General features: G+C 43.9%; 2 protein-coding genes across 4 annotated transcripts in view; one reads left to right on the top strand and one right to left on the bottom strand.

Moving 5' to 3' along the window:
• RTL4 (retrotransposon Gag like 4) overlaps positions 1-4,579 on the bottom strand; it is a 326,375-nt gene extending 321,796 nt beyond the window's left edge. For 2 of the 3 annotated variants that reach the window (XM_070257776.1, XM_070257779.1), the window contains exon 1: positions 4,442-4,579. The gene's annotated coding sequence lies outside the window, so the exon portion shown is untranslated. The remainder of the gene's footprint in view (positions 1-4,441) is intronic. The other variant, XM_070257777.1, reaches the window with a different exon arrangement.
• An 88-nt stretch (positions 4,580-4,667) lies between these two features.
• TRPC5 (transient receptor potential cation channel subfamily C member 5) overlaps positions 4,668-13,673 on the top strand; it is a 270,889-nt gene continuing 261,883 nt past the window's right edge. Inside the window, exon 1 of the mRNA XM_005614425.4 lies at positions 4,668-5,637. The gene's annotated coding sequence lies outside the window, so the exon portion shown is untranslated. The remainder of the gene's footprint in view (positions 5,638-13,673) is intronic.

The following is a 13,673-nucleotide window of genomic DNA, read 5'->3' as shown; positions in this document are numbered from 1 at the left end:
CCTAAAATAAAAAAATTACCTATTCTTGAAAATGGAAGGGGAAACAAACGTTCTCTGTCGTCCTCCCAGCCTCCAAAGATTTACAAGGCTTGACTTACAATCGGGGTGATTGCAGGGGCCCCAGGAAGCTTTATCCCAAAGAAACACCTGTCCCCTCATGCTTAAACTTTATCTACAAAGGAGATAGAGCCTTTCTTTCCCCAAAATTTAAAAAAAGGCTGAAGATAGTGCTACACTAGAGAGAGGGAGCGCACTAGTATTTTGATTAGGGCAGATCATATCATTCCATTAGGGCAGATTTTAATAAGCTGAGGAGGGGGCGGGCAGAATAAAGACTAAACCTGCCCTTCCTAAGGCCACACAGACAGTCAGTAACAGGGCAGCAAGACTTGACTGGAGTCTTGTCTCTGTCACCAACTCACAGAACCTCAGGCAAGGCCCATCTCACTGGCCCAATGTTCTCTAATGTTCTTTGATTCTTTAATTCCACTTTATAAATTTGCCCAGGGCCAGCCCTATTTGCATTCCTATTAATGGTAAGCACATCAAAGTCCTTAGCTAATCCATGAAGTGTGGTGCTGTTTACATTTATTTTATTAAGATTAGTCATTATTTAAGGCCTTATGCCTTGATTACAGGGATCCTGTTGCGACATAAGAATTTAAACATACTTTTGAAATGTGAAACATGTTTTCAATCACTTACAGCCATTCATGGTCTCATTTCAGGCCAAACTTTTATTTAAATACATAATTAGTCTTGGCCAGAAAGTCATAATTTATGAATATACAAAGTTTAAATGTGCTGATTATTGGTCTTTATAAGTGACATGCTGCTATATATATGCATGGTATTTGGCTAGGAGTTATTCAAAGCAAGTGACATTGATGTAGGTCTGGCTCGCTGGAAACTTATTTTCTAAGGCAGGAGCTTACTCAGCTGATTTTGAACAGATATTCCACACTTCCTCCCATGTTTTCCTTTGCTGAATTCCTGATCAGGATCCTACAACTCACATTTGTGTTGTTTGACTTCCTGGTGCAGAGATACTGCTGAGTGTTAAAACTCACAATCACTCCGAGACATTTTTTTCAATACTGCACAGTATTTTAAGAATCATCTCTTCTTCCATTTCATTTCCTTTGCCTTTGCCATTGTTGAGTATTTCTCTAATATGCAGGTAACGAGAAGCGTTTTGCATTGTAAATAAAAACCTGCCTTCAAACTGCTCAGTTGGTTAAAGCCTTGTGATGTTGTGGTCATTTCGATGCTGGATCCATTATTACGGCATAAGTGCCATATATAGAGAAGTCGCAAAAAATTTCAGTGTGGGGCTAAGTAATTAGCAAGACAAAGAGAAATCTTCCTAAGACAGAACCTTAAAGAATAAGTTACTCTTTGGGGACAAAAGGGAAACAAAAAAGGGAGAAAGCCAATTTGGATTCAATCCAGAAACTAGTTACCCACGAAAATTTGTAACCCTTTCCCTTTGGGGACATAAATGTCAGTAGTTTCTTATTATATTGAAGGCTGGGGTTATGCCTTATAGATCTTTGCTATAATCAACACCTCACTCATAGTGAGTGCTCAACAAAAGTTAGATGCTGATGGGGATGTGGTAACGATTATAACAATGAATTCAACCATTTGTCAAAATTTATTAATTTGTGAAGACTCATTTTTATGCTGTTTCCTCACAAAATATTCCATATTTTCTGAGATTCTGTTCAAGATCTGGACATGCCATGTGGGTAAAATTAAGGCAAAATATGGTCTTTGAAATGTGACACTACCTTAAATGGTAGTGGTTCTCAATGGGGAGGGTGATTTGCCCCCAGGGGACATTTGGCAATGTCTGAAGATATTTTGGGTTGTCACAAGGTAAGAGGTGTTATTGGCATCTAGTGGATAGAGGCCAGGGATGCTGTTAAATATCCTGCAATGTACAGGACAGCCCCCTACAACAAGAAATCATCTGGCCAAAAATGTCAATAGTGCTCAGGTTGAGAAATTCTACTTAATAGGGAAAAGAAAATACCTTTACTCTCTGGATTCTTCATATCAGTCTCTTTTTGCTTATGATATTACACTAAAGTCTTTATATCCCACTTACCACTACGGTCAAAGCTACAAGAAGAGCAGAGAAAAGAGAGGGTTCCTGAATATCTAAGTCTCATTTGCACTCTGACAGTCATATCCGGATGGTGTTTGAATAAGCCAGACCATGTGAGTGAACCTCACCTAGAAGCCAGGTAGACATGGGCTTAAAGTATCCATGGTAGCTTCCATTTTGGGCTTTGAACCACTCTTGCAGTTGTGGCCTCTGGTTGCAAACTGCTCTGGGAAAGTCCAAACAGACATACACTCTCAGCCACCAAGTAGAAAACCTGAATATTTACATATCCCCAGAGAAGATGAGCTACCCAGCCTCAAGGCTGACAAGCAACCTAGGAAAGCTTGGGCTCTTGTCAAAAGTCAGCTTCTTAATTGCCCTAGGAGATCCTCCCATAGGTTTGTCCTGTAATTCATACAGTAATGCCTGACATTTGCATGGTGCTTTTAACTTTGGAAAAAGTTTTCCTTTGCATGTCCTTGATCTCCTGAAAACATTAGCAGGGTGGAGAAGGAGCAGGTAGAAAAATTTGAGTCTCATCCACAATCCACTGAGAAAGCACCAAAATTCAAAAACACCCATAATTCTCATATGTTAAAGACAACTGCACTGTATATAGGACCTTTGAAGGAGACCACTCACAAGAACAGGGCTCTCCTTCTCCCTGGGCACTGCCCCTGGTTACATCCTAGGCTTGGAATAGAAGCAAAAATGGCCACAGCCACAGCAATTTGGTCAGAGAAAGGGAGATGCCCCAAAGTCTTGCCCAGAGCCACACATTTTACTCACCCCTCGCATCAAAGGAGGGACCAGCTTAATCACAACATAGACCTCTTTTATTTGGGAGGCTGTACATTCGAGGTTGCTAGCCACAGTAAAACTGCTTTCGAATGGGAGAAAAGCAAAAATTTTTCAGAATCAAGTGATTTTTTTTTCATCTACATGATTGACTGATCTTTAGAAAGGCTTTCTGAAGTGTTTAAACAGTAGGGGGGTGGAGGCCCCACCATCACCCCTGCACCCCCATCTTACACACAAATACAAACTGTTCATCCCCCAAAGCAATACTTTTCTACAATGCCTTGCTTTCACACAAAAGCTTAATACTCTCCAGAATATTGGGCCACCTCGGGGCTAAGAGGACCAAGGACAACAGAAAAACTTGTCTTGCTTGGTGCACCAAGAGACTTTCCCAGGGTAGTCAAGCAGAGTTGCTAGGGCTCCCATTAAACATTACTATGCCAGCTTCCCCGGCACAGCAGTGGAAACAGCCATTTAGGCAAGGCAGAGGGTTCTGTCTCTTTGGGGAGCTCCACTGCTCGCAGTGTGTGCTCAGGAGGATAAGGCGAGAGCGAGAGCGGGAAGTGCAGCGGAGCTTTCAGTGAGCTTCGGATTGTTCTGAGGATGGGGAGGGAAAAGGGTTTCAGGTAACTAGCTCAGCGTCCAGAAAGGCAGAGCCTTGCACCCCACTTTCTGGAGCGAAGTAGTGAAGGAGATAAAAGACAAAGCCGATTTGGGGCTGTGCAGCCGGGCCCGGAGATGCTGCCAGCTAGCGGACCTAAGCGCCTCCAGGTTGCAAGGTAGAAGTCTCAAGCTTGTGGTGGGGGTGGGGCCATTCAGCCGGTTCCAGGAGTGTTTAAGCGGGTCAGCGGCGTTCTGGGAGCCAGAGTATAGGATGAGAGGCGGGGGTGGTATGGTGCCTCACGTGACACGAAGGCGCAAAGATCAAAGAGTCGCCCAAGTGACCAGTGACACCGCCGCCCCCAGGCACACACAAAGACGCCACTACCGCCACTAAGCAACTTACTCCCTGAGCCTACAAATACCACTATCTGTCCTCACTCCCTTCAATCTAGGCTGCGACTTGGAAGACTGACTCTATGGGCGAAAGGGAGACTGATGGGAGAATCGGGCTGTGCTCTCAAGCTCCCTGCACTGGGTTAGACTAGACCTGTCAGGGATCGAAGCCAGTCCAAGACGACCCCAGATCAGCCCCTGATGACTCAAGGTCCCGCTGTCCTGCTGTCTGCTGGCCACTCGCCTGAGCTCACGGTGGCTCAACTCCCCTTCCCCAGGATGACCCGTGGCTGCCGGCGCAGCCCCACCACAGCCAGCCCAGAGCCTAGGCTGAGAGGGGTGGGTGGCGGTCACTGTCCAAAGCAGGGGACACTCAGGCCAAAGGGGCAAAGAGAGACTCTACAAGCCAGGCGCCCTGAGGAGTTCCGGTCCCCTCAACCCGCACCCGTGCTCAGCCCCCCAGTCTCTGCCGCCACCCATGGGAGGAGGAAGCCCAGGGAGAGCAAACGAACGAAACAGAAAATTCCGTACCGAGGGGGGAGAGATGAGACGGTGGGACGGGGCAGCGGGGGCTGACTTGGGGTTGCGGCTTCGGCTTCCTTCCACCCCTGGCCACCGAGCTGCAGAGAAGGCAGGAGCTGCTGCCCCTGCAGGCTGCCCCGTCCTCCCTCTTTCCCTCCCCCCTCCCCGCCTCCCCCGCCCCGCCCCGCCCGCCCCTGCCGAGTGCGGGGAGTGTGTGAGGCAACGGCCCTGGGCTGGGGGAGGTGAGAGGTGCTTTCGCCAACCGCGGCGGTCTCCCCCCACTCCCTCACACACAGACACACACACACACACACACACACACACATCACAACCGCGACGGGTTCTCCGCAGCTAGCAGCCACCCAAAGGGAGGGAGAAAGAGAGAACAGGAGCAGAGGGAAGCCGGGAGCAGATAGAAGAGAAAGGAAGAGCTCAGGGTTGGACATTTTTGGAGCTAGGGGTGGGGAGGAGAAAGGGAGCGCACCTCCTCGATTTTCCCCTCCCCACCCCTCTTTGCTTCTCTCTTCCCTTCGTTGTATAGCATTTTCCAGAAGCAGCAGCAGAAGGGGACAGAAACCTCTAGTCTAGAAAGATTTGGAGGGGTGGCTGGGGCTCCTGTCAGCCGCTACCTAGCAGCTGGAGCTTGAGTGTGCGTTTGTGCGTGTAAGAGTGTGAATGCGGTCTCTCTCGCTCTCTCTCGCTCTCTCTCCCTGTTTCTTCTCTCTCTCTCCCTCACACTCCGGTGTGTCAGCTACCTCTGTCAGTTTCCCCTGTCAGTTTCTTCCCTTGCTCTTATTGTGTGGCTGGCTGTGTGGAGGCAGTGCGTGCGTTTGAAGGCGCCGCGGTTGGATCAGAGAGCCGGGAGAAGCGAGCGAGAATAAGGCAGGGGCGCAGGTAGAGCAAAGAGTTTCGGGGCGCTGACAAAGGCGAAAGGTGAGGAGGGCCGGCCAGCCACAGGGAAGTTTGGGAATAACTGAGGAGCCAAGGGAGAAACCAAGGTAGGAGCCAGCACTTGCGCTCTTCGCCACACCCCGCCCCTTTCCTTGTGCTCATTCGGCCACCGGCCGGCAGCCTCCAGGCCCGGGGCTGTCCCAGGCGGCTGCTTTTCGCGCGCCGCGGGAGACGAGTCCGGTAAGGCTGCTGCACCACGCGCCCTAGCTGGTGGACACCAGACGACGCAGATCGAAGAAATCACTTGGCCTGGGGTAAGTGGACAGGTGGCCCCGCGCCCTCTACTTCGAGGAGCGCTGCCAAGGGGCGGCGAGATGCCGGTTGAGTCAAGGTGCTGGGATGCTGAAGGCTGGGAGGCGCTGGCTGGCTGGCTGTGGGCTGGGGTGGTGGGGAGCAGAGGGAAGCCAGCAACAGATTGTTTTTGGACACAGGGAGAAAGATGCGATGAGGTGAAGCTCTGTGGGTGTTAAGACAAAGTGGCTCTTAGCAATGACCAAAAACGTCCTTTTCATTCGGGATGTTCTCCAAAACCAGAGCTTTGCCCTCTTCCTGAACAGTGATCTGCTCCATCCCTGGGGAACCTGCTGTCAGGCATCCTTGAAATAGGTCTGGGAGATGGACTTGGGAATCAGGACACTGGTCATTTTGCCAAAAGCCACTTTAAGATGCAAAAAACCAGGGGTGAGCCGGTGAGGGTGAAGGCTCCGGGACCAGAGCCCCCATCCACCTTCTTTCTGCTTTGTATCCTTCAAACTTAAGGAATGGCCATATTCATTTTCCTGGTTTCCTTAAAGGAACCAGGATGCAAATAGGGGGACATCAGTCAGATCTCTGCTCCAAAGCGGACACTCCCTTCCCCCCAAACACACACACTGACATAGACAAACACTCATGATCATACCCCACACACACAGGTACTGAGCTGTATTCACAGATCCTGATCTTTCTCCATGGTCTCTAAGAATGAGACTGGGAGAAGGGCTTTTTCCCCATTGCCAACTTAGGCTTTTCTGGCCCATAGTCAGGTACTTAGTGATGACCGAATGGCTAACAAGGTTATCACTCCCTCACGAAAAGCCTGGAGCGGGGAAACTAGCCTGGAAGACAGGATCTCTGAACTTTACCTGACTTTATTATATGAGTAGGAGAGACACAGACTAATCAATAATGATCCCCTTAGAGAGTGTGTGTGGGCCCTGGCTTCAAATGAGAAATAATCACTACATTGACATGGCACCCAGACCCACTTGTCTATTGCCATATATTTATCTTCATGGCATTTAGCAAATACGGCAAGTTTATAGATCAGCATTCAAAATTGTCAATTGTCGGTCTCACGCATTTTTTAGTTTTCTACAGATGATCTATATCATGTCTCCTTTTTCATAGACTCTTAAAAAGCTGAGATATAAATGATGTCAAATGGTACCTTTCACCCAGCCTTCAAAACCTGCTTATTCCAAATCAAAAGGCGTGGAAATACAATCAGATAGGACCAAGTTGGTTTCAAAGCAAATATTTAGCCTGAGATAAAGGAAACTCACAGAGTCAAGAAGAGCCTCTGTCACTCTGTTTGCAAGATTGAAGGAAAAACTGATTACCACCCGAAATCTACTTTTTGGTCCGTGGGACATGCTGCTTTCATGAAGTTTCACCATATATACATATACAGTATTTGTGTGTGTGTGTGTGTGTATGTGTGTGTGTGTATTTTTTCAAGAACCCAGATCAACCTCGTACAATCTGGGCTCTGTGTCGCTGTAGCAGAGAGGGGAGCATTTGAATTTGTGCTTCCAAAACACCAATGCTCTTCTGTTAAACTCTCTATTTATTACCCTGTTACCAGAATACAATGAATTACCTCCTTCCAACTCAGCAAATTAAAGAAACAGATTCTGCATTAAGTGGAACTGTTATGTTGCATCAGGCAATTTGTTCTAATGCTCACTGCCGAGAAACAGAACAGAACAAGGATTACTCAAGTAGAATCTAAAAAGGTGCCCATTCTGTTACTTTTTTAGGCAATTGTAAGCAAATATCTTCTTAGATAGGTTAAAATTACGCTTTCCCATAACTAGCAAAGAGCAGGTTGCAGACAGGTAGGAAAGAACTGGCAGCTTCATACTTGGAGAAGAACTGTAAGTGTCAACACGGATGAAGCGTAAGGTGTAGGTCTTTGCACTGTTCTTGGTGATGTGAGTATCTGGCTGTCAGAGTGGGTCCTGATCCATGGTTCCTCAGGGGACAAGGAGGTGAGCAGTGCAGAGATCCAGAACCAATGCAGTCCCCAGCTGTGTTGACACAGGTTCACCTGGCTTTAGTGTGTGCTCCAACATAGAGACCTGGACCAGATGATATCTGCCATCTCTACCAGCTATAAGAGCCATAGTCTTATGAGTCCTTTCTTTCTAGAATTAACAACTGAAACCAGAATGACATACAGAACCACAGCGCTTAGAGAAAGCTGGGCCGGAAAATTAGAGACGCTGTGGGGAGGAAGAGGAGAGGGACAGCAGAGAACTCAAAGATGTTTTGAAACACATACAAAGAAAACCATCCAGAAGTTTGCTTTCTCTGGCTTTGGCTGAGGATAGAATTAGTCCAGAAAATTGATTCAGATGTAAAGCACCCTAAAATTGCCCACGATTTGCCTTGTAAACACTGAGTAAACAGTGATAGAATTCCTTAGAACCAGAGAATTGGGAGCATTGAAGTACGTTTTCACTTTTGCCATCTCATTTCACTCCTTAGCATATTAAATTCCAACCTGTGAGCCATTCGGGTGCTTAATTATCAAATGGATATTTTAAGCATATCATGCTACTTCCCTCCAGCCTGCTTCCCAGATATTCTAGTTTGTCTTTTGCCATGGCTCCATCACTCAAGGAGAGGGACCAAAACATTTCTGCCTGCTTTACTTCTGCCAAAGATTCTTGCTTTCAGCTAAGTACACCAAGCCATTCAGAAGCCTCTTGTTAGCTGGTGGGGATATAAGGGTCAGAACCTTTCTCCCCAAACCACCCTGTGCCCCAAGGTGCCACCAACCTCATCTGGCCTGGTCATTTTCCAGGTTTTCAAGGAAGGGTATGACAAAGTTTGCAGCCTGAAGCAGAAGTGATGCTTTATTCTAGGCAGAAGTTGCAGCTAATCAACCCCAGATCAGAGCTAAGCTGTGGCTAGCCTCTGAGTCCAGAGCTTAGTAGCTAAGTTTTCTGTAGTGTCAACCTTTCTACAAGTCATGCAGCTTTTATTCTATTGATGGGTTTCTTAAGTCCTTTGTCCAGTGAGACTAACTGGTCTATCCCAATAGCAAAGAATGAGTCCTGAGTGACTCAGCTGTGGTCTCATAAACAAGCGCATACATCGTGCTCAACTGAGCAAGAACAAATGATTTAAAAATAAAAAAAGCTGGTAGGACTAAGCAAAAACTGCAACTTACTGGGTCAAGGGAACTTGCAAAGTTCCTTGGGTTTGGTTCTCCATCACCCATTGTGGAGCTGGAGCTCAGATGCTGGTGGCTGATGCAATTGGCCCAGGTTTTGCCTTAGCAAAGGCAAAGGAAGCACTGATAGTGAGAAACAAGGAGGGATGTCGGCAAGGTCCAATCCCCTCATTTCACCCATAGAGAAACTGAGTCCCAGAGAGTAGAAATGACTTGCTTAAATCTCACAACTAGCTACTGACAGAATTAACCAGAACCCAGGACTGCCTGCTAGTACTGAATACATTTCCTAAAGCGCTCTGGAGATCTTTCCAAGAAATTGAGAGGAAACTAAAGCCAAGTTTATCAAGATTACAACCGTCTACTTTCATCCCATATTTATATTTCCATGTTTATTGCATATCTTTGTGACTTGCCTTTTCACCCACCACCTGCCCCCAACACACACACACACACACACACACACACACACACTCCTATCTTGCTAGATAAGAAAACATGGTATATGCCTACAACTAGCATATTCAGGTTTCAGGCGGAGGGCAGAATTAAACATGACAAAGATTTAGCTTCTCACACTTACCTGGCTAATGTGGCTTAGACCACCAACAGCAAGGCATCTAGAAAACCCAGTCTCTGCTGCTCCCTATTAGTTTTGAGGAAAGGAAGCTAGTGAAATCCAGTGATTCTAGCTCTGAATCTCAGAATCAGCACCCATAAATGTGCATGCATACACACACACACACACACACACATTCACATACTTCCTGAAAAATTAAAACAAAGGAACTAGAAAAGACAAGGCAGATGGTTTTTATGGTAGAGTAGGAGAAGAAGGAAGGTTTGCCGGGGGTGCTGTTTCCTGCCTCCATTCTTTAGCCTTGATGCCTGGTTTCCTTTAATCCCACCCTAGTTTCTTTTAATATCTGAGAAAATAGGCCGATGCAAACATGTCTATTACAGCCCAGAAGGATGATATGAAGAACTTCCACATTATGTTGAGGATATCACAAGTTTAGGAAACAGAGGCAAGGATGGAGTGCGCTAGGGCCTTGCTGTTCCAAGTGTGGTCCTCGCACCAGCAGCACCACCAGCACCACCATCCCCTGGGAGCTATTTATAAATGCAGAGTCTTAGACCCTTCCTCAGACCTACTGAATTGGAATCTGATTTTTAAGAAGATCCCCAGTGATTTGTTTGCATACCAAAGTTTGAGAAGTGCCAGGCTAGAGCTAATCCCAAAAAACAACTGAAAGTCATTTGAAAATAAACAATTACCTACTGGCCATGTAGGGACAATTCATGCAACTTATCACTTAAAAAAATAATAATGTAAACTTTCGCCAGCCAACTTCTCTTGTTATCCAGTGTAAAAGCCTTAAGTGTGGGCAAGAGAGTTGATTCAAATGGGGTCAGACCATAGGCTTGTTCTGTTTACCAGGAGAACCTAGGTTTGGGAACTCACACAGACCTGAATTCAAATACTGGTCCTGCCCGCAAATAACTAGCTGTGTAAACTTGTACGAAGTACTTTGTCCTGAATCTCAGATTCCTCACCAGTGTAAAGGGATTAATAATAATACCCACTGATAATGAGTTTTTATGAAGATTAAATGAGCCACTATAACCCTGGCATATTGTGAACAAGAAATACATGGAAAATATTATTATAATTAATATGATTTGGCCAATGATTTTAGTTTGCTAGGAAACTAGCCACTGGATGTGATGTCTTTGGGCACCTAGGATCTATTTCTAATTGGTGTGAATCACATTCGGCTTTCCACAGATAGAATACTAAGAAAGCCACACAAAAGTAAAATATATTTTAACAGAATAGAGACCCAAAAACAATATTATTCAGAAAGAATTACAGGTGTCCTTGGTGAAATCACTTCATAGAATAAGACTGAAGTTTGAAGTGACCCTAGTCTATATGGCATGTCTCAAAATTACCAAGTTAGAAAGTTAGTGATGAGGCTCTTTCTGCATGTTTTCATGTATATACAGCAGGCAAACACGTGCACATACAGACATACACAAATAAACATACACACACATGTGTCCTTCATTGGAGCAAATGTGAAAAAAATCAGGTCTGAAATAGCATTCTAGGGCTGGAAGTAAACATTAGTGGATTATTTCTGGCCTAAAAACAATCTGTAAAATGAATGAATAATAAATCCTACTTCATAGGATGGATATGAGATGATTTGGGTAAAAGAAATTATGTAGGTAAAAACATAGCAGAGAAATTCAGTATTTTTAAATCTTAGCCCACAAAAGGGACAGAAATATTATATATAAATCTCCAGGTAAGCTACAATGATTTTTCCCCCAGAAGGTAATGACTTGCTGTTAGTGAAGAAATACTTGAAGAAATCTTACAAAGGTCAGCTCAACAACAGCAGTTAACACCTAGAGAGTGCTCAGTTATGTGCCAAACATTTTACATGCAGTATCTCATTTAAACCTCACAAAACTCCATGGAATAGGTACATTGTCATCTTTATTTTAAAGATGAAATTGAACCTCAAAGCAATTAAGTAACTTGTTCATTTTATAGTTTATGAACTTAGCACTATACCTATCACTATTTTACAGGTGAAAAAAAATGAGCAACTCCCAATTCCTCCCAGCCCTTAGTGTTCCCTATTGACCCAATTTTCTCACCTATAAAATATGGTATAGTACCTATAAAGTAAAATAATTCTATAAATTCCAATAAATTTTATAAATACCGATAAATCATTAAGCACTTGATTCTCTAAAGACTTATTGATTGGCATATGAAATCTGGGCAGCCTGATTGCAAAGATGCAGACAGGCACCACAACCTCTGGGTCCTAGTCCTTTGGCATGTTTGAGGCCTCCAGCTTCTATTGAAACTGAGGTTGCCAGACATCCATTGATTTTCAAGAGAATCAGATGAGTGTGGCATCGATAATCTTGTAGTAGACAATATAGATCACTAATTTCTAAGATTTCTGTGGTCACCCTAAATTAACAATAGCAATTACTATCAATTATTGAGCATACTTGTATTAGTCTTCTATTGCAGCTGTAACAACCACAAATTTAGCAGTTTAAAACAACACAAATTTATTATTGTTATCGTTTTATAGATCAGAAGTCTGACACAGGGACCACTGAGCTAAAATCAAGGTGTCAGCAGGACTGCATTCACTTCTGGAAGCTCTAGGGGACAATCCATTTCCTTACTTTTTCAGGTTGTTGGCATAATTCACTTCCTTGCGATTATACGACTGAAGTCTCAATTTCTTTGCTGGCTGTCAGTTGAAGACCATTCCTAGCTTCTAGAGGCCACTCGCATTCCTTGTTCCACGGCTCCATTCCTCCAAGTTCAAAGCCAACCAGGGCAGATTCTCACACTTTGAATCTCTCCTGCTGCTTCTTCCTTTGCATCTCTCTCTGACTATTCTGCCTTCTTCTGCTGCTTTTAAGAGCACGTGTGATCACATCGGGCCCACCCCATAATCCAGGATAATCTCCCTATTTTAAGGTCATCTAATTAGCAACTTTAATTCCATCTGAAAAAAAAATCCCTTCTGCCATTTAACATTAACAAAGTCACAGGTTCTGGGGGTGTGTTGACATATTTAGACAGCCATTATCCTGCCTACCACAATCTTCTATGTGTTGAATGCTACAAATACATTATCTTAGATAATCTTCAATATAGTCTCTATATGATAGCTATTATTATTCTCATTTAACAGATGAGGAAACAGGATTGGGCAAGTTAAGTGGTATTCCTGATACGGCACAGCTAGTAAATGGTGGAGGCAGGATTGAAACATAGGTCTCTCTTCATCCGAATCTTACATATTCCCCTTGGCATGTATTATACTGCCTCCTCGTTGTCAGAAAGCTCTTTTGGTTGTTGTTTTTGTTTTCCTTGTTGTTATTTTGTTTTGTGTGTTCTCTTTTTTATTTACATTTTTGAAGAGCTAATTTGTCCATTGTTCAAAAATCAAAATATTTAAAAGAGTATTCAGTGAAAAAGCCTGCTCCCACTCTGCTTCCCATCTACTTGGTTGCCAACATCCCTCCCCCATTTTATATTTTTCCTTCTAGAACTTATGAATGAAAATATAAGTAACTATGTACTGATATTCAGAAAGATCTTTATATCGTAACAAAATCTCTCAAACTACAGCTCAAATCCATTTTGTCCTTTCTGCGTTCTCACTACAGTGCAACTTTGAAAGAACTAACATCTGTGTTAAGGGACAGACCTTTGGGCCAATCAGTCAACCAAGTAACTGGTGACTATGCTCACTTTCTAAAATGCTTCCTAGTCACTTTGGCCCCATGATGCTCACCTGAATATTCTGTACATTATATAAACCTAATGCTTCAATATTGTTATATATCTCACCAATTTTATCTGAACATTCCAGAATCCTGGAATTCCAGGAAGTACAAACATGAGAGAGAGGGAGAAAGAAAGAGACAGAGAAAAAGGAGATGAATGTCTACAGTGCACTCTGGAGAAAAAACTGTAACAAATTCATGAAATACATTTATTATTCCATAAAGTAATGAGGTGATCACATTTTAGTAGAAATAAGCCCAATATCTTATTTATAAATAATATTTGAAAAATTGACACAGCTCTATCTAACTTGCAGAAGAATGTGGAACTATTACATAATTGTAAACGTTGAAACCAACTACCATACAATTGGGTAGCATTGTAATATGGCAACAGGCACAGAAAATAAAAGATGACAAGTTTGGTTTAAACAAAGAATTGAGTAAAACTGATAACAAAATCAATACACCATAATTAATTTTTGTTGTTATCCCTGCTATGGACATTCA

Source organism: Equus caballus, chromosome X, assembly GCF_041296265.1.
Source record: "Equus caballus isolate H_3958 breed thoroughbred chromosome X, TB-T2T, whole genome shotgun sequence".
Taxonomy (NCBI): domain Eukaryota; kingdom Metazoa; phylum Chordata; class Mammalia; order Perissodactyla; family Equidae; genus Equus; species Equus caballus.
The sequence above is the reverse complement of the archived record's forward strand: the minus strand, read 5'-3'. Positions and strand labels throughout refer to the sequence as shown.